The 23,682-nt window shown below is 58.0% G+C and overlaps 1 protein-coding gene across 11 annotated transcripts in view; it reads left to right on the plus strand.

The window, feature by feature from the left end:
* EPB41L1 (erythrocyte membrane protein band 4.1 like 1) overlaps window positions 1-23,682 on the plus strand; it is a 71,611-nt gene that overhangs the window by 12,747 nt on the left and 35,182 nt on the right. The window contains exon 1 of one of the 11 annotated variants that reach the window (XM_064465044.1): window positions 20,335-20,414. The exons of the other annotated variants lie outside the window; for them this stretch is intronic. The gene's annotated coding sequence lies outside the window, so the exon portion shown is untranslated. Of the gene's footprint in view, window positions 1-20,334; window positions 20,415-23,682 lie in introns of those variants that run through there. 11 annotated transcript variants of the gene reach the window in all.

A 23,682-nucleotide genomic window follows, 5' to 3' on the forward strand; every position in this document is an offset into this window, starting at 1 on the left:
TGTTGGTCTGTTTTGCAGAGCAGCTACGAAGATGAAGCTGTTCTTTCCTCCCCACCCTTCGCCCTGTGCAGCGGTGGGACCCTGGCACGGCCGGCGGGAGCTGGCAGCGCTGCTGCGGGGCGGGTGTTCGCTCGGTGGCAGTGCTGCCGGTGGTGGGTGCTGGGGCAGTGCTGTGCCTGCTCCCCCGCCCTGGCTCGGGGCTGCTGCTGCACTTTCCTCTTGATTTGGGGTCTGTCAGTGAGACATGCTGTTGTGGTTCAGCCCCAGTCGGCAACTAAACACCACGCAGCCGCTCACTCACCGCCCCCCACCCCCGTGGGATGGGGGAGAGAATCGGAAGAGCGAAAGCAAAAAAACCAAACTTGTGGGTTGAGATAAGAACAGTTTAATAATTAAAATAAAATTATAATTATAACAATGATTATAATAATAATAATATTGGTTGATGAAGCTTGCCTCAGTGCCATCCCAGCTGCTTTGGCCAGGGCTGAGCAAACAGGTTTGCGGTATGTGGCAATGTGCACCGTGAAGGCTGGTGAGAGCTGCCAGGTCCCTCAAACTCAGCTTAGGGAAGGCTGGCTTCTGGCCAAACGCCCGGCTTGCTTTGGCTGATACTTTTAACCTCTTCTGCCTCACGTCAGTTAGGAGCTGGGCTTCCCCTGTGCTGTTTTACAGCTGGGGTGAGCTAGGATGCCCACCTGTCTCTGACCGCTTCTGCCTGGCTATTGACGGCTTCTCTGCGTGAGAGCTGTGCTGGGGCTGGGGTCTTGCCCCACCTTTGACAAGCAGCGCTGTCTGCTCAGGTGGCAGAAGATGGGGCTTTCCTTGGAAGATGCGGCTTTGCTCTTCCGATGGCTGTGTGCTCACCCAAGACCTTGGCAGGTCTCAGCATGGCGGAGAGCTCGGTTCCCATGGGATGTACCACCCTCACTACTGTTTTTGGCCAAGGGTGCGGAGGGCTGGGGTCTCCTGCCTTGCTAAACTGGTGGTCCCACCGGGGCTTGGTGGAAAGGAAGAGCTGTCTGTTCTCAGATCCCTGTGGAGGAGGACTTGCCACCCGGGACTGGCGGTTCAGCAGCTGTTTTGGCACAGCAGGACCCGAGGGATGCGAAGCTGTAGGCAGGCGCAGTGTGGGGTGGGGATTTTCAGGACTCGCTCCCAAGGGTGGATGCGGAGGCTGGACCATGTGCAGGAGAGCCCCTGGCCCTGGCATGGGTATACTCAGGGGCATCACCTTCTAACATACGGGTGCTGGTAGTGGCACCTCTCTGGGCTTCTTCCAGCCTGGCTCCCCCACAGCCCTTGCTGCTTTCCGCCTTATTCTGGGACAGAGGCTTTTGATTTTCCATTTTTGGCTCTTTTCCCTGTTGCTGAAGGGGTTAAACAGTGTTTGGGCCACTTCCCATTCTCAGCAGTTACAAGAGCAGGTGCTGAGAGCTGCTCGGTGGGGCATGATCTGCTCCCCTCATTGCAGCTTGCCAGGCTCAGCCCCATCCAAGGTGCAGGTCTGGGGTGCCAGGGCTCGCCTGCCTCCCCAGGGCATGCCGCTTTGGTGGGGGCTGGGTGCTTGTCATGCCTCTGCGTACGGCGTCGCAGCCTGCTGAGAGCCTCCTCAGCATGGCTGGTATTTGCTCTGCTGTGGCATTGCTCAGGGGCCTCTGGGTTCTTCATGGAGCCACGTGCTGCCCTGGGACTCAGGTCTTGGCTTGTGTCCTTTCCCACCTGCAGAGAAGACGGGTGCTTGGTAGGGCGATGGGGAAGCTGGTGGGGCACCGGAGGGAGCTTTGCACTGCAGTGAGGGGCTTTTGGAGCCTCTGAGGCCACCGAACGTGCTGGCTGGAGAGTGAGGTTGGGTCTCCTTGCCACTGGTGTCACCTGGAGGATGCTCCCCCTGCTCCCATGGGCAAGTCAATGGCCCAGGCCGTTTGAGGTAGCCAGCATTCAGGTGGTCTGTCACTCCACATGTGGCTGCTGCACAGGTCCTGCTTTCCTCCAGCCAAAAGTCCAGCAGCACCCAGTAAGCCCCATGGCGGTGGTGGTTGGTGGGTGAGCGGGAGCGCTGCTGCTCCCCGTGACCCTGGCATGATGCTTCTTGTTCCTCACCTCAAGATTATGTTTTAATGACGAATTTTGGATGGAAAAGGCAGGAGGGCAAGGAAAGGAGAGGGCTGCCATAATCCTGCTACGGATTCAGCATGCCTTTTGCTGCACAAGACTGCTCAGCTGCAAGTAAGAAGGCACTGGTACCCAGGTTGCCGGGGAGACGGAGACATTCAGATGTGGCAGATGCTGTGGTCATGCCGGGCGGATTGCCATCCCACCCCTTCGCTGCCACCAGTGACAGCTCTCCCTGGTGCTGTTGCTGTGGCCGCACCAGTGCCCTGGACAGATGTCCCGAAGTTGGGGCAGGCTGGGGAGGGCCAGATGAACTTGGGTGCTTCTGGCATGGATCAGGGGCCTATGGTCCAGAGCCATCTCTAAGTGGGTCCCTTGTGCTGGCCCCAGTGGGGTGATGCTGGTGAGGGGTGGGAGGCTGTCTGGGGTGGCAGGTGGCCTTGCCACCGCTCAGCTCATCCACCTGGTGACTGAGACGGGAAGCCCCATCTCTTGGGAAGTCTTCTAGAAGGCACCCATCATGGGCTACCTTCAGGTCCCTGAGGAGTGACCAGGGACAGGTGAGCAGAGGCACGTGGTGCTGTGCCAGCCCAGGGGTGGTGCAGCGTGTTGATGCTCTGCCAGGGCTACAGCCCTCCCTGTGTCCCCACATGGCTGTCACCCATCCAATGCCTCTTCCAGGCAAGACCACCGTGCTGTCTTCCTGCACACCCAGCCCTGGGCATCTCCAGAAGCTGCCTGCGCTGTTGCCCTCACACACCTTCCTCCCAGCTGCAGGGCAGGTGTCCTGCCTACCGTCCGGAGGCCGCCGTGGGAAGCGGAAAACCCACCGGGGACAGCCGCCAGGTATAAGAGCCATCTCTGTCTTGTTCCCCTCATAGTGCGGTGAGAGCACTGGAGCCTCCTGCTTGCAGCAGCTGTGGTGTCACCGCTCCATGCCTGGCAGCCCCAATGCCAGGCTGGGCTGTGTGGGACAGAGGAGTCGGGCTGGGATGGACCTGGCTGAACCTGGATCTGCCTGGGAGCTGCTGCTGGCTTTGCATCCCCAGTCCTGGCCGAGGCTGTCCCGGTTTAGCTGGGAGGGCAGGAGCCATGCCAGCCTGTGCCCAGGTCTGCTTGGCACAAGTCACGTGCAGGCGAGTGCTGCCGCCTACGCTAACCACTTGTGTCCAGGACTTTGTGGACACATTTCTCCCCTGAGTTCTGCCGTGGTGGGGCCAGCTCGGCCGCAGCGATGGGGTCCCTACCTCCTGCGTTCAGGCTGGCTGCCGCACCCTCCTGTGCCAGGAACAGGGTTTTGTGGCCAGGGTGCCTGGTTTGGGACTTTCCTCTCCGAGCATGAAAGCTGGAGGCACTGGTCATTACCGTGGGCTCTGCCCACCTTGGGGCTCTCCCCTTGGGTGCAGTGGGGAGGAGAGGCTTGCTTTCCCCCCCCCCCCTTTTTTTTTATTTATGTATGTATTTTTAAAACCTCTCCTCCAGCAGTTCCTTCTGTTGTCATTTAATTGTCCAAGTTCCCTGAATACCTGTCACCTGCCTGGGGGCAGAATTTGAGACACATCAAAGCTAGATGAGCTTCTGCAGATGCTACGTGTTCATCATCTGGGAGCTGGAAAGAGATTAGACAGCTGAGAGAGAAACAAATGCTCAGGGTTGTCCATGAGGTAAAATGGAAGGGTTGGGGAGAGCAAGGGAAAACCAGCAATATTTGCTTAGAGAAAATGTCTGCCTCGTGCCCAGGAGGCTGGCTGGCTTGGTGGGCCCCCCCTGGGGTGAGGTCTGGAGGATGCTGGATGGGGGAACGCCAGGCTGGAGCAGTTCTGCAGTGGGAGCTGGGGGGTCTTCATGCATCTCTCCCAACTTTGACCCTGGCGTGGGTTTGTACAGCTGTTTGTCAGGTTTATATATGTCCATCATCTAAATGACTCTGATTCCTGCCACCCCTCTGGCAGGGTTGGCATCTGGTCACGTGAAATTGGAGGGGTGGTGCCAGGGATGGAAAGGGTTAAAATTAAGTGGCAGGCTTGGTGTTGTACCTGGGCTGGATTCCTGTGTGGGCACAGCATGGGCAGATGTGATTCCGGGCAGCGGGAGTGGACCTGCGCCCACCCAGCTGCCTGCGTGCAGCGGGGCGCTGCTGCCCGTCACTGCTGGAGACCTGCCTGCACCCGAGGGGTAACTCAGACTTCAGCTTTCAGTTGAAGAGGCAAAAAAATAAGTGAATTTTAAGCTTTGTATTTGGGAATTATACAAAGCAAATGGAGTAAATCCCCAGCGGTGCCATCGTGTGTAGTGTCAGGTCCGGATCAAGGCAGTGCTTGGAGAGGTGTCAGCGGCTCCGTCTCTAGCAGAAGCCACTGTGTCTGCATGCACATGGGAGCATGGCATGGGCCACAGCAGAGCAGCCTGCTGTGGCTCCTGGTTGCTGCTCTGGTCGTGCTGGTGCCTTTGACCAGTCCTCTGTGCATTCAAAGAAGAAAGGTGGGGTTGTTTTGGTTTTTTTTGTTTTAAAAAACCTATAGTAGTAGTCATTCTGTTGCATAAAGTATCTCCTTCCCATATCTTGGAAGAAAAAAACCCCAAACCCCTTCTAAGATATTCTGCTCAGCTTCACTGAAAAACCTTTGGTTTTGATGATGCTGGTGAGCGAGCTGGGCGTGGGGTGCCAGGCCATGCCAGCCAGTAGCATTTCCCTTGCATCCCCAGCATCTCCCCTGCCATCCAGCGTGGCCCTGGGTGGGGGTGCAGGGAAGGTGGGGACTTTTGGGAGAGTAGCTGCTGGAGACCCAACTGCAGGTATCTTGGGCTACTTCAGTACATGGGGCCTTTGCCTCCCGCTGTGCTGGCACCCAGTGCCAAGCTGCAAGGAGGCTGTTATTGCAGGGTTGAAAGCTTGTGGAAGCCTCTCAGCATTTTTAATGAGACTTTGGGACAATGTGCTTATGCTCACATTGGTTTCTTGCAGCACTGATGATTAATCAGATTTTCAGGTGCCAAGCTGAAGGAAAAGCTTGGTTTGCTCTCTAGCTGTGACCCGTGAGAGGTCAGACCTCTGTTAGAGACACCAGTGCTGGGGATAGTTTAAGGAAGCCCCAGAAGGTCTATTTTCTGGTCTTGATTCTCCATGTTTAATATAGCTGTCTGAAAAGAGGAGCAGGAAATTGCTAATCTATCTTCACTGAGAAGTGAGATGAACAGCAGCATAAATTGGAGGCAGTGTCCAAAAGACGTTTGCAAGAACAATTCTCTTCCTTGCGCTCCAGCTTCTGCCTGTTTCAGTTATTGATCTGCTGATTTTCTTCCTGTGAACTTGTAGCATTTTCTTCCCTGCAAAGGAATTTTGAGGTGTTTGGAGGGATTTTCCCAGGTACATTGGCCCCTATCAGTTGGGAAGCAACAGCGAGGCTGAGACTTGTGACTTGCCCTTTGCAGCTTGGGGACTTGCTAGGAGGGAGCCAAGCTGTGAAGGGTGATGCTGACCAGAGCATGGCAGGGGCTCAGGGGCTTTGGTGTCCCTGGGGAAGCAGGTTGTGTGGTGCTGTTGGAGATTTGTTCCCGGTCAGCTGGGTCGGCTGCCTGAGATGGGCTCAGGCAGCGCAAAGTGGTTTCCATTTGTCTTTTTCCTTTCCCCATTCAGCACTTATCAGCTTCTGGAGGCAGCAACTGGACTTGGCGTGGGAGGTCTGTCTCATCTAAAAGCGTTGCTCCCTTTCCTGTAGGCCTTGGGTCCGAGGCACGGCTGGGAGCTGAGACATGGGCGCCAATGGGGTGCGGAGGCAGACTGCAGCGAGCACGTCTCCGGCACAGCCAGGCTTTGGGGCTGCAGCAGGAAGAGGGAAGCTGGCAGATACCAGGTGGAGGCTCTGGTCTCACCGCCGCTGTCAGAGCCGTTGCAGCAGAGCTGGCGCTGCTGGCAGGGACAAGCGGGCGAGGTTGCTCCTGTGGGATGCTGGTCGCTAAGCAACCATCAGAGGTGGAGCTTTCTGGGTACCATCCCCAGCACCGCTGCCTGTGTCGCTGCCTGTCTGCTCTGGCACTGCCTGCATCCTCCCCGGGCAGCACAGAGGGAGGTCCTGCTGCCCTGCTGGCCGCAGCACACTGTCCCGGGGCAGAAGGGCACCCCAGGGTGTCTCTGGGCATTGCTGAACCCTGATTTGGGGTTCCTCTGCCCAAGATCACCCACAGCCTCACCCTGGGGAAGGAAGCTGTTTTGAAGCTCTCTTGACCCTTTTGCCTGGGGCTTCCACCTCAGTGCTGCTTCCCTGCCTGGTTCTGCCATTTTGAACCGAAGCGGGGCAAAAAGTGAGGAGCCCAAGGCTCCTGCACCCTGTGGCTCATGTGCAGCCCTCTGGCTGGGCTGGGGTCTGTGGATGCAGGGTGGGCTGGCTGTGAAATGCTGGGGGAGCATGTTTCCCCTCTGGGACAGCTGTGCCAATGGATCCTGGGTGCCTTCAGTCCTCCTTTAGGTGGTGGCTGTGTCAAGACAGGGGCGGTCAGGCTGCTATGGGAAGGCTGGGTGGTGCGGAAGGGTTTAGGGAGGTGTTGGTAGCTGCACTGCTCAAGTGTCCCTGCTCAGGGCTGTTCCTCAGGGCGGCTGCAACCCTGTCTGGGTAAGTTGTGGCCTTGGGTCCCTTTTCTTGATGACCTTCCCAAGGCCAGGTGTTTATAAGGCACTTGGAAAGTCTTTGGATCAAATGACATCCTGCAGCGTAGGAAGGAGCTGTGTAGATGACTGCCTGGGGGCTGGAGCATGGGGAAGATGCTCTGGGTGGTGGTTTAAACCCTTCAGTGCATCCACAGGGCTGGTTTGCCATGTGCCATCACACTGGAGGATGTTGTGTGCTGAATGTTATGTAATTGCTTTCTCCCCTGCCCTCTCCTGTATTATTTCTGCCTATAGCCAGTGCTTCTTGCTGGACCTTTGCTGGACGAGCTGAACACCCCAGGTGTACTGTTGTACCATAAATCTCCTGTCTCCTCACTCCTAGTGTGCTCCAAACTGCTGATAGAGCAAGCATGCCTTTTAAAAGGTATTGGTTTGCCTGGAAGAGGCATGTTCCTGGCTTTACAGGGCTGCCTGATGTGACAGAGAGGGCAAGCTGGGCAGGCTTTGGTTTTGCAAGAAGCCTTAATGAACTTCCACACCCCCCCGGGCTCTTTCCCGGAGCAGCAGGCAGGATGCGGGCAGCCAGCGGAGGGTGATGCAGGGCACGGTTGCTGGTGGCTGTGCGGTTTCTGGTGCAGGGGCTGCCTGGTTTGCTGCTGGACCCTGGTGTGAGGGTCTGTCCTCGCTGTGCCCTTTGCTTCTGAGTGGAGCTGCTGGTGGGAGCCTGTGCTCTGGGCCGGGTGTGGGCTGAGCTTTGGGGTCCCTGTGAGCCTGCAGACTGGTGTGGCTGTACTGGCATGAAGGTGCTGCATGGTGGTGTGGCTGTCCCTGGTCAGGGAGGGGACTGGCAAGCCATTCCCTGCCAAGACATGCCTGTAACCCTGAGAGCCAGCAATGGTGCTGGTGCGGTGCAGCATTGCCACCGGGCTCTCCTCCCAAGGAGGCAGCGAGGCGGCCATCACCATTGCCTGTTGACCTACTTTGGAGATGCTTTGGGGTGGGTGGCTGACGGGTGGCAGGGGTGGGTCTCAGGGAGCAGCAGCTGTGGCTCTGCCTGGGAGCAGGGGATGGTTTTCAGCTGGCTGGTGACAAGTAGGCATTTCTGCTTGTGCTACCGAGCAGCTGTCATCAGGGGGAGGGAGTTGAAGTGTGAGGGAGTCAGGCTGAAACCAGAGCGCTCTGGAAAGCATTGGCCTTCTGTCATCTCCAAAGGCTGCAGGACTGCGGAGCTGCTGCCCTGGCTTGGCTGGGCAGGTGTAGTCAGGGCCCTGGCATGGCTAAGGGCATCAGTTGGACCTGGCTTCTGGAGGGGAGAACGGGTGAGACTGGAGGGACCTATGGGTGCTGAGGAAAGCAAAGAAATCCCCAGAGCACTAAGCAGGCAGGTCATGGTCTGCCAAGAAGACAATGCTGTGGCGCGTGGGCTTAGCGATGGCACACGGCATCCGTGGCTGGTGCTGCTGCTTTCATCCCACATCCTCACCTGGGCCTGTGGGAGCAGGGAGAGCAAACCAGGGGACGAGGGGTGGCTGGGGGTTGCAGTCTGTGCTGGCTCTTGCATCTCGCAGATGGGCGGTGTCTGGGCTGCACTTTCATCTGGAGAAGCACAGGGTGTTTTTGAAAAGGCTGAATCACTGCTCTCCTGACCCAGAGGTTGAGAGATCTTCATTTGCATGGTAATGACGTTGTGTGAAGGTATTTCTTGGCTTCCCAAGCTGTGTGCTGTGAGGGCACAGCAATTTATTCCTGAGCTTATTTATTCAGGTGGGAGGTGACACTCGACAGGGTAGGAGCGAAACCTTGTTTAAAATGGCCCGGAATTGCCCAGGTCTTGCAAAACGACCGCATGCCGCTGTGCCTGGCAGGAGCAGGGCAGCAGGGAGGAGGACGTGATGCTTTTGCATCCTGGCAGGCTTGGAGGAGGAGGTGCCTGAGCCCTGTCCCAGTCCAGTCCCCCTGTCCCCCTCCCCCACTGGGGACACAGCAGAGGTCATGCTCTTCTTCCCTGATTTCTCATGGTGCCAAAAGGGCTGGGGCCAAAGCACGGAAGGAGCAAGCTGGAAGGAGGGTTTGGTCTCTCGGATTGGGCTCTACCCCGGCTGCTCTCAACGCTGGCAGCTGAGCTGGGGAGGCGGTGAGTTGCCGTCGCTGCCTAACTCAAGGCTGACCTGGGGGACGGCCCTGCCTTCTCCCTGTGAACTCGGTGGCTTCTTAACTTTGGTTTGCTTCCTCCCCCCCCCCCGCCTAACTTTCTCATGATTCATTTTTGACCCATGGCACAATGTCTTTGGAGCCACAGGGGAGCTGAGTCTGGCTTCCAGAGTGTAGTTTGCTGCTCAGGCTGCTTTATTATCTCTGGAGCAGGGGGATGCCACTGTGGGCAGCAGGTTGCTGCCCATCTCCTGAAGGTAATGGCAGTGGAGGACAGTGCGGTTTGTGGTGGGGGAGGCACGATTCTGCCTGTCAGCTGTGTTTGCAGATGCCCGGCATCTTGCTCTGGGGTCAAATGTCTCAGCATTGCCTGGCTCGTGCATGATGACCGAGCAGATGTCTGGGGTCTTGGCAACTGCTGACATAATATAAATACATAATTGCCCAAACACAGATTTAACACGTGTCAATTAAGTCTGAGCTTGCTGCAGGAGAGCAGCTTTGCCAGCCTTGTTCAGAGAGGTGCGAGTCCCCAGTCCTGTGGGTTCCTTCCAAACAGTGGATCCCAAAGCTTGTGGAGGTGTTACACAGGATCACCGCCCTCACGTGACTGTGTTGCCACAGGATCATCTAATCCTTGTGGCTTTTATTCTCATCTTTTTCCCCACTTGACCCAATTCATCGCTTGGCAGCTCTAGCCTGGCCATGGTGCACCCTGTCAAGGAAGAGCCGCCATCTCATCATGGTGCTTGGCAGCTGCTTCAGCCCTGGGTTTGACTCCTTTTTCCCAGCTCAGCATCCCTCAGGAGCTCCAGGTCAGGTCAGTGGTTGCAGATCACACCAACTCAACAGCCCAGGCTTGCTAGGCTTGCTTGGGGCTGGAAGGCAGCTGCCTCTCCTGACAAAGGTGTCTGTAGTAGCCATCAAAGCCCTACATTGATTTAAGGCCTGCTGATAGGGCAGGCTGGGCCTGTCTTCAGGAAGGGACTGGTCCAGACAGCCTTGATGAGACCTTTCTGCCTTCCATCGCCAGGCAGGCTCTGAGCTGGACCTGTCATCTCTGCTGGAAGGGCAGGAGCTGACGTGTCCCTGCAGTTTCATTGGGAGCAGCCTCTTGGGGTTAGTTGGCGGGGATCACCGCCACCAGCAGGTTCAAACCTCATTGCTCTTCCCTACCTGAAGGCAGGAGCCGCGGCAGGGTCAGGTCCTCCGGATGCTGTGCTGTTGTGTGGTGGGCCAGCCTTGGTCTGGTTAGCAGGACAAGGGAGCAGAGCTCAGCTGGGCCAGTGCGAGGCTTGCTGGCAGGCTGGTGAGAAACACTGAAGAGGGAATGTTCCTGGTGTGACCTACTTGAGCTCACACCATCCTGCTGGGCAGGAGAACTTCATGCTGTGTTGGTCTGATACCTGCTTTCCAAATGCTCCTGGCAAGTGGGTGGGAGGGAGCAGGCTTGGAAGTGATGGGAAAAGGGTGCGTTATGGGCAAGGTGGCTGCGAGACTACAAGCATATGCAGCGGCGTGGGTGGATGTGTGGTGCAAGGCTCATGGGTGGATGGAGGGACAACGCCTGCAAGCACCTCGTGGTTGCAGGGAGGACTGGATGAGGTGGACTGTTAGTGGCAGGGGATGGGTGAGCAATAAGGCTTCTCCCAGCACCCCAGTGCCTTGCCACTTCTGCAGTAATTGAGTCCTGCCGCGCAGGGCGCCTGTGGGATGCGGTGCCTGTGGTCTTGTGCATTAGTCCTGCTGTTGCGTACGCATCTAAGTGCTTGCTGGGCTGAGGGGCCAGGTCACTGGGGGTTGGAGGATGCCTTTGGTGTCAGGCGAAGGGGGAACTGCTTTACTGTAAATGGAGAACATCAGAAGAGATTGTGACTGTCTGGAAAAATACTTGGGTGCTAAAACATCCATCTGTGTGACTGCTCTGAGAAACAGAGGGAAAATAGTGGGACATGAGGAGGGAATGTAGAGAGGGGGCTTGAGATAAGTGTGTGGGCATGAGGGGTCTTAGAAAGCTGTGGTTACGCACCAGCCGGCAAATCTCAGTGCTGTGATCACAAAGCCTGGCTAACAGGGATCTCCAGGAGCCCCGCAGAGATCAGAGGCGAACCCCAAGGTCCGTCTGGATACAGGTGGCAAGGCCACATGGACTAGACCCTCATGGCACACCCAAGACCCTGATGGGAGGAGGAGGAACCAAATGCTCTCGGTCTGGACCCAGCAGCACTCAGTGCCCAACTGCTCATGCCTTTGCCAGCTGTTTTCTGCTTTCAGGGTTGAGCAGAGGGGGAGCTCCTGGGGCTGGTCCTGCAGGGACCTCCGGGGGCAGCAGTCTTTGCCGTGGTTCAGTGGCTCTGTAGACCTGCTGCTCTCTGAGGGCCTCCAGATCACCTCTGGGATGGACCAAGGCTGGAACCTGATGGGCCTGAGAAGGCACTTTCCCATGAGGGTGGACGCAGGTCCTGCTGGTTGAATGGTGGCTGCATGGGGTTGCGGTCCGTGGGCTGAATGAGCTACCATGGGTGTCGCTTTCTCCTCGTGCTGGGCTGAGCTGTTGCTGGCACGAGCTCTCTGCGGGGCAGCTCCTGTGGAAGGATCATGGTGGCCTGGGGACAGTGGGGAGCTGCAGAGCTTGAAATAGTGGCAAGGCAGAAGCAGCTTTGCCTGGCTCCTTGGGACAGGGACAACCACAGCTCAAAACTACTGGGAAGGAGGTTTGGTGAGATGCTGGAGAATATCTTTCTAATGTGATGAGGATAAAGCCCTGGCACAGGTGGTGGTGCACGGAGAGGATTTCCTACTGTAGGAGACTATTAAAGGCTTCTTGGGCTGGCAGAGATGGAGCTGCTCCCTCTGTTGAGCCGAGTGGGATTAAATGACCTCTTGAAGCATCGTCTCCCTGCTGCAGTGGAGGGCTGCTGCAGCCTCCCACTCACAGAGGCGGTGGGGGGACTTTAAGGAGGGTTGTCAGGAGTGAGCTTGCAGGAGGCTGCGGGGACCAGGGCTCCCACGTCAGCCGCATCCGGAGCCTCACCTCTGTGAGTCAGCGTTTCACTGCTGATGATTCACAGCAGCACTGCAAGACAGCCAGGGGCTGGTGCAGGGCTGGAATTAATTGTCTGGAAGGAGGGCAGTGCGAGAGGAGGGAGAGAAGATGTTTTCCCTCATCTTATCAGCCTTTCCCAAGCCTGGCTGCAAGGTACGCCGGCATTGGGCTGGAGAGAGGTGTGCGCAGCCTGCAAAGGGAGCTCCGTCTTCAGTCTCCTCCCTGACAGTGGCTGGGGCACAGGGTTTGATGCCCTGGCACCTTGGCGAGGTGGTGGTTGCATCCAGCCATCATTGTCCTAACCTGAGAGTACAGCCCCTGCCTTGGCTGGACCTCCTGTCATGCTGCTTCAGTCGCAGGTAGCGCCTGCCCCGCCGTGACCCAGCGGGGAGGATGAGACAGCGTCCCTCCTCCCCGTGCATGCATGGGGAGGCATCTCTGGTCCCTGCAAACAGCCCTGTGGGGCTCCTTGCAGAGCAGGTGTTTCTGTAATTCATACTAAAAGCGGGGGGGTCACCTGCCTCCCTTTTCCTGGTGGGAGGCAGGTGTCCCCCAGCCTGGCTGGCACAACTGTAAATCCTTTGAGCTATTCTGAATGAATTTGAGGATGACAGACAAGTACCATCGTTACGCTTCAGAAGTATTATTTGGGCATCTTTCTGTGTCTTTTCTGGGCTCAGATACCCTCAACCTGAGATGTAAGTTGTCAGAACTGCCCACAGGGGTAATCCTCTCGGGAGGCTTGGCCCTGTCCTCGATGCTGTAGCTCACAGCTGGGTTGGAGGCTGAAGGACCGTGTCCTCGGTGTACATGGGTCCAGGTTGGTGCACTCTGGTTTCCTCCTGACGGAATTTTGCAGACCAGGTGCCCTGCAGCAAGCTGAAGCCTGGTGGTGGGGGTTGGTTTTTTTTGTTGCATTTTGCAAGTAATTGAGGAGTTTTCCATTTGTTCCCGGTTTGGGTGTCTGAGGTGTCCGGGCACTTGGATGCCAAAGGACGGATTCTCCCCTGCTCTGCGGGGAGACAAATGCTGTTGCTTGCAAATATGTATTGAAGTGAGACTAGCACAGTATTTTCTTAGCAAAGTAGAATTGGAGCCAGGTAAGACAAGTTGTTCAAGGCCATGAACCTCTTGCCATTATCTCCACTGAGGCAATCATTTGAAGGTTGTTTTCTGTTGTGGGGCAGTCTGATAGGGGGTGTCTGGCCGCCCACGCCGTGGTCCTTTGCAGCACATGTAACCCAGGCTCCTGGTTGCTATTTCTGGCTCCTCCTCAGCCCTGTGACTTGTTCAAGCTCCTTTGACACCTTGTTGGTCCTTTTGTGTACCTGTGAAATGCTTCAGAGCATGGAAACTTCAGGTTACAGTTCTCCCAGCAGCAGCTGGAATCCAACTATGCCATACACATATTTTAGGACTTGAGTGTAGGAGTGGGCACGGCAGCGCCGCAGGCGCGGCTGGGACAGGTGTCACAGTGGCTTTGGGACTTGGACCTTCTGAAGTGATGGTGCATGGCGTGTTTGCACAGTGATGACGCTGCATTAATGTGCATAATACATACTTTATATATACATATTGAATATAAACAGGCAGGGCAAGCAGGCCAGACAGAGCTGATTTCGGCTGAAAGACAAACGGGACAGAGAAAGGGTGTCAAGCAGGAGGGAACCAGGGTAAATCTGTTCCCGAGCACTGGTTGTGCAGTGCACGGGCACTTCTCACGTTGTGCCGCAGTGAAGGTGGGGCAGGGCTGGGGGAGGCGGCGTCCCAGCTCCTGGGGGATGCGACCTGGTGGGGAGCTGATGGGAGAGGAGAGGGAGGCCGGGAGCATGTGGGACTTGTGAAGGTGGGTGTGTGGCAGCACAGGGGCTGGGGCAGCTCCACTTCTGCTCCTTCAGGCTTGGTGGCATGGCCTGTCCCCTGCCTGTCTCCTCTGTGGTGGGTGGGGACAGCTGGGGGCCCCTTTCCTCCTTGCCCTCGAGGCTTACTTACCCTGTGCATCTGAGCCCCGGTCCAGGGAAGTGGAGTGCTCCCCCAGCGTGTGCCTGCCAGAGCCCCAGGTCGGGCCAGCTCATCTCCTGGCAAACTCAGCATCGGGTCTGGGGTTGCCCAGGGGGCCCTTTGGGGACCCCAGGCACTGGGGCACCGTTCCAGACAAGCTGGAAAACGGGAGGATAGGTGGAGCAAGCAGTGTGGGAGGCCCCTGGAGACCTCCCTGGCAAGCGAGGCACCGTCCCATGGGACGCAGGGGCACAGCGCAGCATGTCCTGCCCTGTGGGTGGCAGGAGGCAGCAGGACTGGTGTGGGAGGCACTGGGGGGGATCTGGCTGAGGTGGGGTGCACCCTGCAGTGCAGTTGCAGTCTGAGGACAGGACCGAGGTACCTTCTTTTCAGCACCATTTTTTTTTCTCCGCAGTAGCCATCTGCCCACATGGCCCAAGTCTCCGCTGTGCCCCACAGTGTCCCGTGGTGTCTCTGTCCTCTGTGTGCAAGGTCAGAGCCGATGAAGGAAGCCCGTGCACTGCTCCCCACCCCACTGCAGCTCTGAGCTGACTTGCTTTTTCTTTTCCCCAGCCTCTGTTATCCGTCTTCTGTCCCTTCTGGCCTTTAAAGCATTTGTCTGTTATCTTTGATAATTGCCTGCAAGGCTTGAACATCTCCAAGGCCTCAGAGCTGTCTCTGCCTTGGAAAAAGCTGAAAAGCTTTTTTCTTCTGTGCGTGGGCACAGAGGGTGCGAGTCCGTCTCTGCAGCAGCCTGGGAAGTCACCGCGCTGTGGGGACAGGGAAGTGGGGGAGGATATTTCTGTGCAAAGGAGAGAGTTCCTCCTCCTTTGCCCTCCAGCTCCTCGCTGGAGCTGTGGTCTTCACCAGCGGACAGGCTGCTCCGTGGTTTGCTCCTGCCCTGGCTGCTCGTGCTGCCCGAGCAGAGCTGGCCTCATCCAGCGGGTCAGTGCCTCATTAGCATGATGTTGAACCCAGGGATGGGCGGGGGGGGCTGTGCTGGGCATCCTCTTCTTCTTTAGTCTTATTTGGTGGTGCTCTGGGGTTTCTTAGGGTCCTGATCCTGCTCCAACCTGATGTCACCGGTGGGGATGTGGTTCATGGCTGCACAGCCACAGGGGTGCCGTTGCTCCCCGCTCCCGAACATACGTTCCTTGTGGTTGGGAGGGGGTTGGATGGGGAGAAACCAGAGTGAAGCCTGTGCTGGTGTCTTTAGGCATTCAGAAAGCATGAGTCAGGCATCCCAAAAATAGGGGAATTGGGTTAAAACCCACAAATATTCTAATAACAGCCCCTCCAGTGCTTGCTTCAGCCTGTGCAAACCTCCGAGGTAGGTGCTGAACTCGTTTTTGCTGATGAGAGTACAGAACTGAACAGACAACGACAGGGACAGTGGTTCAAGTGGGGTGTTGTGGGCACGGGCCGGGCATGCTGTGCCGCAGGCCCTGGCCCCCCAGATCCTCTCTTCTGCTCCGGCCGTGGAGGGCAGCAGAGGCAGGCACGGGCACGGCGTCTGCAGGTGCCCCTGACGGCTGGAGGTTACAAGTAATGATTAACCCTTGCTTGGATTTAAAGAACTCTGATGATTAATAACACGTTTTCTCCTCTCGGCGGGGTGACAGGCCTGAGTTGGCGGCTGGGTGCAGGCTCTGGGCAGGGGAACGGTTGCAGGATGAGGCCCGTCCCAAACGCCTATATCCCCCACCAGGGCGGGGGGCAGGGAGAGAGCATTGCCGTGGTTGCTGTGTGACCAAGCCCCACGTGCCTCAGTTTCCCCAGCGGGGAGCCAGGCAAGCTCCCAGCTTGCAGAGGGCTCTGGCGGTGTGCGCACGAAGGCCCGCGGCAAGGCGCAGCCCTGCCACCCTTCCCCTCCTTGCCTGAGCTTCCCGGTGCGGTGGGCGCCACGTTGCCCCGCGGCTGGTGTGTGGGCTCAGGGTGGGGGGGGACGGACCCCGTGGCAGGGTAGCCCTGAGAGACACAGCACAGGGAGGAAGGTGCTTTCGCTCCAGCGCAAGGCAAAGGGCTGGTGCTGCAGAAGTGCTTGGCGAGTCTCGTCCCTGCAGCCTCTCGGCCCACAGTCCCCTTCCCAGGTGGGGAAAGCCGTTGTGCCCCCCTGGGCCGGAGAGCCAGCCATGAGCATGGGTTTGGTGCGGCCTGGGGCCCAGCACCCTGCTCTCACTGCTCTGGACAGCCCCTCGCAGCAGCCCCGAGCTGTGCTGCCCTTCTTCAACTCTGGGGCAGCCTCTTCCCAGGTGGGCTGGTTGTACAGTGGCCCTGGGGCACCCCAGCTACACGCCAGCTCTCCCCTCCATCGCTGCAGGCGCGTATATGCCAGAATACCGGGAGGGTCGTCCTCTGCAAGCCTTCCTTACGTGAGGGATGTGCCTGGTGCTAGTGGTTGTCAAAAGGTACTTTTTTTTTTATTAAATGCAAATTTGAGAAAAGTTTTTCTCCCTCCTCACCCCACCTCCCCAGTTTAGTTTCTACCACATTAATCAGAAACATTTTGATGCTCAACATCAGAGGCTGTATCTGGGATTGAAGGAAACCTTGAATCAGCGTGTAGATAGAACTGCTCCATGCAGCAGCCACCCCCCTGTCTTCCTCCAGGTTTGCGAATGTCTCCAAAATGATGGTTGGCAGCCAGCTTTGCTAGGCTGGTGGGGAGGGGAGGACAAGACTGGTGCCCTTCCGCCTCCACAGCATTCTCTGCTGGGATCTAAGGATTTACTGCAATGCTGAACCAAAACCTAAGCCCAGCTTAGCCCTGACTGGTTCTAAGAAAGAGTTGAGCTGTGTCCCACTGTGGTCAGAGGGAGCTGGCTCCACTTTGATGCCTGAGTCACCAAACTGCACTTCGGGTGGTGGTGAGGAATGCAAATGGTCACCTCCTGTGCTGGGTAGGTTCGCGAGGACGTGAGGAAACCACGTTGTGGGGTCAGCAAGGGTGGCAGGAGCAAATAGGGACTCACCACCAACCACCGCCTTTGCAGGAACATGGCTCGGTGCTCATCTGGGGGGCCACCTCTGGGGTGGGTGGGTCTCCCAAGGTGCTCCCTCCCCCAGGAGGGATCTTGGTGTGTTTTTTTGGTGGGTGAGGAGGTGCAGGATCAGGCCCAGCCCATGAGTGACATCTCTGTGGGACAACTTGGGCGTTAGTTGGGTCCTCACTGAGCCTGGTGGCACCACAGCAGTTAGGGCTGCTCTTCTGTAAGGTGGCACCATGGCTGACGTCTTTCTGCTGGCCCAAATCCTGTGCTGAAACACAGAGGTCTCTTGGGCTGTGCCAGGACTCTGCCATCCCCTCCTTTTTAAAGTGAAAAATGTGCTATGTGAGTTGGCCGGTGCCACCCCATGGGGTTCATATGCCTCTCCTTAGATTGAAAAGTGGAGGAGCTCGTCCATGGGACAACTTCCCCCTGCTCCCAGCAGCACGTGCCATCCTCGGCTGCTGCCAGGGCTTCCTGCCAAAAGGCCGGAGCCAGGCTCTTCTCGGTGGTGCCCAGGGACAGGACCAGAGGCCGTGGGCACAAACTGACACACAGGAGGGTCCCTCCGAACATCAGGAAACACTTTTCCACTGTCAGGGTGACCCAGCACTGGCACGGGTTGCCCAGGGAGGCGCTGGGGTCTCCATCTGTGGAGAGACTCAAAAGCTGCCTGGACACGGTCCTGGGCAACTGGCTCTGGGTGGCCCTGATGGAGCAGGGGGCTGGACGAGGTGACCACCTGCGGTGCCTCCAACCTCAACCATCCTGTGATTCTGTGATTCAGTCCTTGAGCCCAGTGTGGTGGCCTCTAGCGTGGGCAGCATGCAAGGGTTTCTGCAGAGTGCAGTGGGGTCCCCAGTGGGGTGGGCAGGCACCGGTGCCACAGGGACAAGGCACCAGCAGGACCCTGTTTGAAACCCATTCCTGTTCACGACTCCCCAATGCCTTGTGCACTCCCTGCATCTCACCAGTGGCAGATTTTGGAGCCAGGGAGAAGAGTGTTCCCACAGGCACCTCCGTCCCTGGTGCAGTGCAGTGGGTCCCTTCCAGCCTGGCACCCTGGGGCCTGAGTACCTCTGGCTGGGTGCATCTTTGCTTCTTGCCAGGGATAGAGGGAAGATCCTTTCTGATCTTGTTTCCCCTAGGCTACCGTATGGAGCCAGCACAGGGATGTTTCATGGGGTTCAGCACTGATCAGAGAGGGGGGGCACCCCATTGTTATTGCCTGTCCCACTCACCCCCAGGCTGGCTTGCTCGTTCCCCTGGGGCAAGCAGCCGTAGGACAGTGACAGCTCCTGCTGCCTCCTTCCTGCTTTGGGCAGCGTTCCCAGGGCTGGGGAGTTTGGCTGAGCACAGGGGGTTGTGCACGATGCGACAAATTAGGTCTTTCCCATCACATGTCAGGTCCAATCTGAGGCATGGCTCGGGTCCTGGGGTCTCTGTCTGCTGCGGTCTCCCCCTTTCCCCCTCCTTTTCCTGTCTGTTTCATCTCCTCTCCAGGCTCTGGGCTGACTCTTCCCTCCACTTTCTGTGTCTCCTCCTCCTCGTTCATGCGGCAGCTCTGGACAAGGAGGTTTTACAGCTGTGCGTGCTCGGAAATTGGTGACGCCAGCCCTGACCACAGGGGAGGGGTGCAGAGTGGCTGAGAACTGGTGGCCTGCAGCCCCACACCCCTGCAGCTGCAACCCCCTGGGGTGAGGGCGAGGTGGGGGTTCAAGGCTGGAAATGCCATTGAGGGTGCTGAGGCTGCCCAGGCTGAGACCCCCCTGCGTGGGGCTGCCTGAGCGCTGCTCCCGTGGGAGCTGCAGGGGCCTGTGCCTGTGCTGCTGCCCACCGGGACCCGGGGAAGATGTGAGCCACCTGGTCCCCAGCCCAGCTAAACTTGTGGGGGTTATGCTGCTGAGATTGGGGTGTCAGATTAGGGTGCAAACAGACTGGATAGGGATTTTGGAAGAGGGGGGCTTGCTGGCAAGTGTGGGATGACTGGTTCTCCCTTGCTGCAGGCTTCTGTGTTTCACTCAAGTGAGACCTCTCTGCAACAGCTCAGGAGTCCCCGTGCGAGGCCGAGCTCGCCACCTGCCAGCATGGCACACGCCAGCCTGGCTGAGCAGTGCCCAGCTCCGCAGGGGGCTCCTGGGAGGGGTGTCAGGGCTGTGACCTGGTCCCTGCCCTGCCAGTTCCATCAGGGGTGATGTTTGTGGGTGGGTGGGGTGGTCCGTGAGCATCCCAAGCAGTGGGTACCATTTGGAGAACCCATACTGGTGAGTGACTGGGCAGTTGGGGCTGAGTGGGGTTTTCTCCCTCCGCACCCAGCATGGTCAGGCTCTGCATGGCTGGAACACACAGGTGGATGCCTGCAGCCCACTAGCAGGAGCCTGCTGGGAGTCTGCCAGCAAGTTGCCAGACTTTGCCTGGCTTATGCTTCTTCCCTTGGGGCTCTTGACGGCTTGGCACACTCTGGAGCTTTCATCAGCATGAGTCCAAACTGGTGGGTGCTACCTGAGCACCGCTTCTCCCAGCAGACTGCCTACACCTGGTAAATATTACCTAGCCTCTGCGTGACCTACACCCTGTGCTGCCTGCCTTGTAGGGTGCTGGGCAGCACCCGCTGCCACCCTGCAGCTGCTCTGCCAGTGCCTCTCCCTGTGCCCTGGGGTTTCCCACTGCTCACTGAAGGCAGGATCCGTCCCTCTGCTGTGGCGGTGGCAGCGCTGTGCGTTACGGCCACTTCGTGCTGTTGTGTTACAGGGGTGCGAGGTACCTCTGCCATGCGGTAACAGCCCCGGTGTTTGCTCTGTGTCGTTGTCCCTCTCAGGGGACAACGGGGGACAAGGAGCCATGTGCCCTGTAGGCAGGGATGTGCTGGGTGTCACGCTCTGCACTTCACTATGGACAGGGGTGATGAAAGAGCTTCTGTTCAGGTCTCACTGCTGGTACATCTCCAAGCTGACTAGTGCAAGTGGGGTGCTTAGGTGTGTGTTTTGGAGGCGATGCAGTGTTTGCTGCCCTAGGACCCATGTAAGGGATGGGGGTGTAAACGCAGGAATGTGCCAGATTAACTGGGGATGAAGATGTATATTGGGTCCAGTTCCTTGCTGAGCAGCCAGTGCAGGAGCTGAGCTCTCCTTCCCTGCTGGTGCATGCACAGGGAAGGAATCTGGCAGGCTCACAGCCTGTGCCGGCTCTTTGGTGCCTGGTTTGGGATGAGTCAGGTGTTTGCAGGCAAGAGGGGCGGACAGGGCTGGCACCAGCATCCACGTGGGACCCTCCTGCCATGCCGAAGGGCTGTGATGCAGGCACAGAGCTCCTGGCGAGGGGGGGAGCCCAGCAGTGGGATGGGAAGGCAGCCCAGTTCCCAGCTCTGCTGTGGCTGCGGTACACATCAATCACTGCGCGGGGGTGTTGGGGTTGGGGAAGAGGCGGCTCTGCAGAAAGCACTGCCTCGGACGCAGCGGCAGCCTGGCAGCGATGAGCTGCGCTGGAGGCATGGGGAGCTGGCACCAAGGTAGGGCCAGCCCTGCCATGGAGAAGGCAGCTATGCAGGATGCTCTGCAGTGCTGCTGCCTGCCCGCGGGACGCTCTGGGCTTTAGCTGTCAGCGGGTGCCCGGCATGGGGAGCACAAGCCTGGGTGGGATGTGGGTCCTGGAGCCCAGGTTGGGGGGATAGGGCACTTTTCCAGCTGGGCAACACTTTGGGGCAGTACAGATCTCTGCCCCTGCCAGTCCTGCATGAGGAGGAGTGGTGTACAGTCTCCAGAAGCTGGGGATACCCTGCGTTTCTGATCTCCCCTTCCTCCACCATAAACAGGGCAGCTCTTATGATTGTTTGGCCTTGCTGCAGAGCAGCACAGGAGAGCTCTCCAGGCTGCCCATTGCACTGCTGCATGCCTGCCGGGATTTGCATGTCCCTCAGTGCCAGGAGGTGAGGGCTGGGTGACAGCGGGGCTCAGGGGTGCCGCACGTTGCTGGGGCTTCAGGCACTGCTTTCCTTGTTCACTTTTTATGTGTCCCTGGAGGATACCCAGGGCTCTCGGCTGTGGTTCCTCTCATGGTTCCAGGATGGCTGTGAGGCACTGCCTGTGCTGCCTGTGCTCTCATGCTGCCTGTCCCCTGCCAGCTCAGCCTCTGCCCCATGGCAGGGGTGCTGAGTGCCCAAGCCCTGGTGAGCTCTTCTGTTGGGGGCTGGCAAGTACCTGGACCTGCTGCCTGGTGTCATGCAGCCACTGCCACCCCTACAGGGTGTTCCCTGTGCCCAGCTTGCTCCCCATCTCTGGCTGGCTCTGTGGTGGCCATCTGCCCCACAGCATGGCAATGGCCTTTGCTGCCAGGATCAGCCCCACGGGGCCCTCAGCAGTCGCCCAGCGCAGTGGCAAGGGAGGAGCGTGCTTGGTTGTTGCCCAGCTCTGTGCACCCCAGTTGCCCTGGAGCCTGTGGAGACCTGTTCGGGCACTCAGCATGGGGCTTTGTGCAGAGACTTGTGCCTGCCTGTGTCCGTGATGCTTCAGAAGTAAAGTGTCATAGATGGGCAGCGTCCTCAGGAGCGAGGTGGGGGAAGCAGAGCCCAGGAGCAAAGGAGGATGCTCAGCGTTGAAAACCAGCCCAGCAGCAGGAGGTGAACGGGCAGAGGGAAGGGGAAGGCAGGCTCTGGTGAAACCCTGTTTGGAGATGGAAAGGCTCTGGGAGGGGAGTGCTGCGGAGGCTGGAGCTGGGATATGCTGGGGAAGTGTGGGGGCAGAGCGTCTGGGAAAGCCGTGAATCCACACTCCAGCTTGAAGGGGGTGAAGAGGAAAATACCAAGGGAAGGAGGAGCAGGCAGGAGATGATGGGAGGAAGTTACACGCATAACAAGTAGGTCTACCTCTGATCCTGCTAAGGCTTTCTTTGCAGTCACAGTTCCCACGTGCCTGTTTCGGTAGCCTGGCGCTCCGACTGGCTCCAGCAATTTCACCTGATGTTTTCCCTGAGGATAATATCCCCCAGCCCATTTTGGGTCCAGCTGCAGCAGAAATGAGCCAGCCCTTGGTGAAAACTGGGCTTGGCACGTGGCACCGGGGACTGTGGGTGTGGAGGAGTCCTTCAGCCAGCACCTTGCACAGAGAAAGCGTCTGGGGAGATGACACCCACCCGCTGTCTCCTGCCGCTGCCAGCCTCAGCGCAGGAGCTGCTCTGGCCCTGGCTTCGCTCCCAAGGGAACGTGCATGAGCAAGGCTAGGTGCTGGGAAGGGCCGCGGCAGCCTGGGTAAGATGCCTGCCCTGCCAACTTGGGTCCTGCTGTGGGTAATATTTAGAAACAAATTAAATGATTTAAGGACATGGGCCTGTTGGAGCTAGTCCAGAGGAGGGCCACGAAGAGGATCAGAGGGCTGGTGCTACCTCTTCTATGAGGACAGCCTGGGACACTTGGGGTTGTTCAGCCTGGAGAAGAAAAGTCTCTGGGGGAGACCTTATTGCTGCCTCCAGTGCCTGAAGGGGGCCTACAAGAAAGCTGAAGAGGGACTTTTTACAACGGCATGTAGTGATAGGACAAGGGGTAATGGTTTTAAACTGGAAGAGGGGCGATTTAGATTAGATGTAAGGAAGAAATTCTTTACCATGAGGGTGGTGAGGCACTGGAACGGATTTCCCAGAGAAGTTGTGGGTGCCGCATCCCTGGCAGTGTTCAAGGCCAGGTTGGACGGGGCTTTGAGCAGCCTGGACTAGTGGAAGGTGCCCCTGCCCATAGCAGGGGCTTGGAACTAGATGACTTTTAAGGTCCCTTCCAACCCAAACCATTCTATGATTTTGTGATTTGGGACAGCATTTCTGCTGGTCTCAATCAAGTTTGCTGCAGTTGTGGTCCAAACCTCTTCTAAAGGTTTGTGATGGCAAATACATCCGCTGAATTGTGCCTTCTTGACCCATGGTCCCCCACATCAGGGTTTTCTGGGAGACTGTCTTGTGAGGTGGGGTAGCAGGAACTGAGTTTTGTATCTGGAAAGTGCTATATGATGGCAAGCGCTTCACACAACCAGCTTCTCACTGTCTGAACGTGTGCTTTCCGTCTTTAAGTCAGAGGTGGTTCCTGCTTAAGGCACAGAGATGCTCCCATGATAAACATCATCTGCTTTTGAAGCTCTTAAGTGCCATAGGAAAGTCCGTGGGAAAAAGTCTAGCTCCCCGGAGGGGGAGGTCAGTGGCTGCCTCACTGTGAGTCCCTGGGGAGGTCCCTAGGGAGTCCTGCAGGTGCCCCCAGGGTGCTGAGCACCCTCAGCCTGGCGGAGGGAACAGTGGCATGACTGCCAGCGTCCTGAGCCTTGGTGGCTTACTCCCACAGCTGGGCCTGCAGCAGCCACGGGTGCAGGTGACCAGGCTGCAGTGGAGGACGGCAGCATCCCACTGCTGGCCCAGGCCCTGGGGACTGGCTGCCACGGTCCCCAGGGGCTTGGTGCTGCCAGGCTGAGGCTGATCCTCAGCGGCCAGCCAGCCCTGAGCCACCCAGCTTCACTGCCCATGCTGCTGTGAGCAGCACTGGGGCAAGTGCAGTGCCGCAGGCAGCCCTGGCTCTGTGCTCCCGGACTCTCTTCTCAGCTCCACTGCGGGCAGAGAACCCCAGTCATCAGCACTGCCCACATGGATGTGGCATCAATGCCCCACCAGCTCCTGAAGGCGGCTGTTGTGGCTGTGCCCAGGAGCACGGTGGTGCCAGCACGGCTTCCCCCTGACACCTGTGCCGGGACTGCGTGCAGCTGCAGAGCTCAGCTGCAGCCGTGCTGTGCCCCAGGCTCACTGGCTTC

The sequence above is a fragment of the Phalacrocorax carbo genome, chromosome 14, assembly GCF_963921805.1.
Source record: "Phalacrocorax carbo chromosome 14, bPhaCar2.1, whole genome shotgun sequence".
NCBI classification, from domain to species: domain Eukaryota; kingdom Metazoa; phylum Chordata; class Aves; order Suliformes; family Phalacrocoracidae; genus Phalacrocorax; species Phalacrocorax carbo.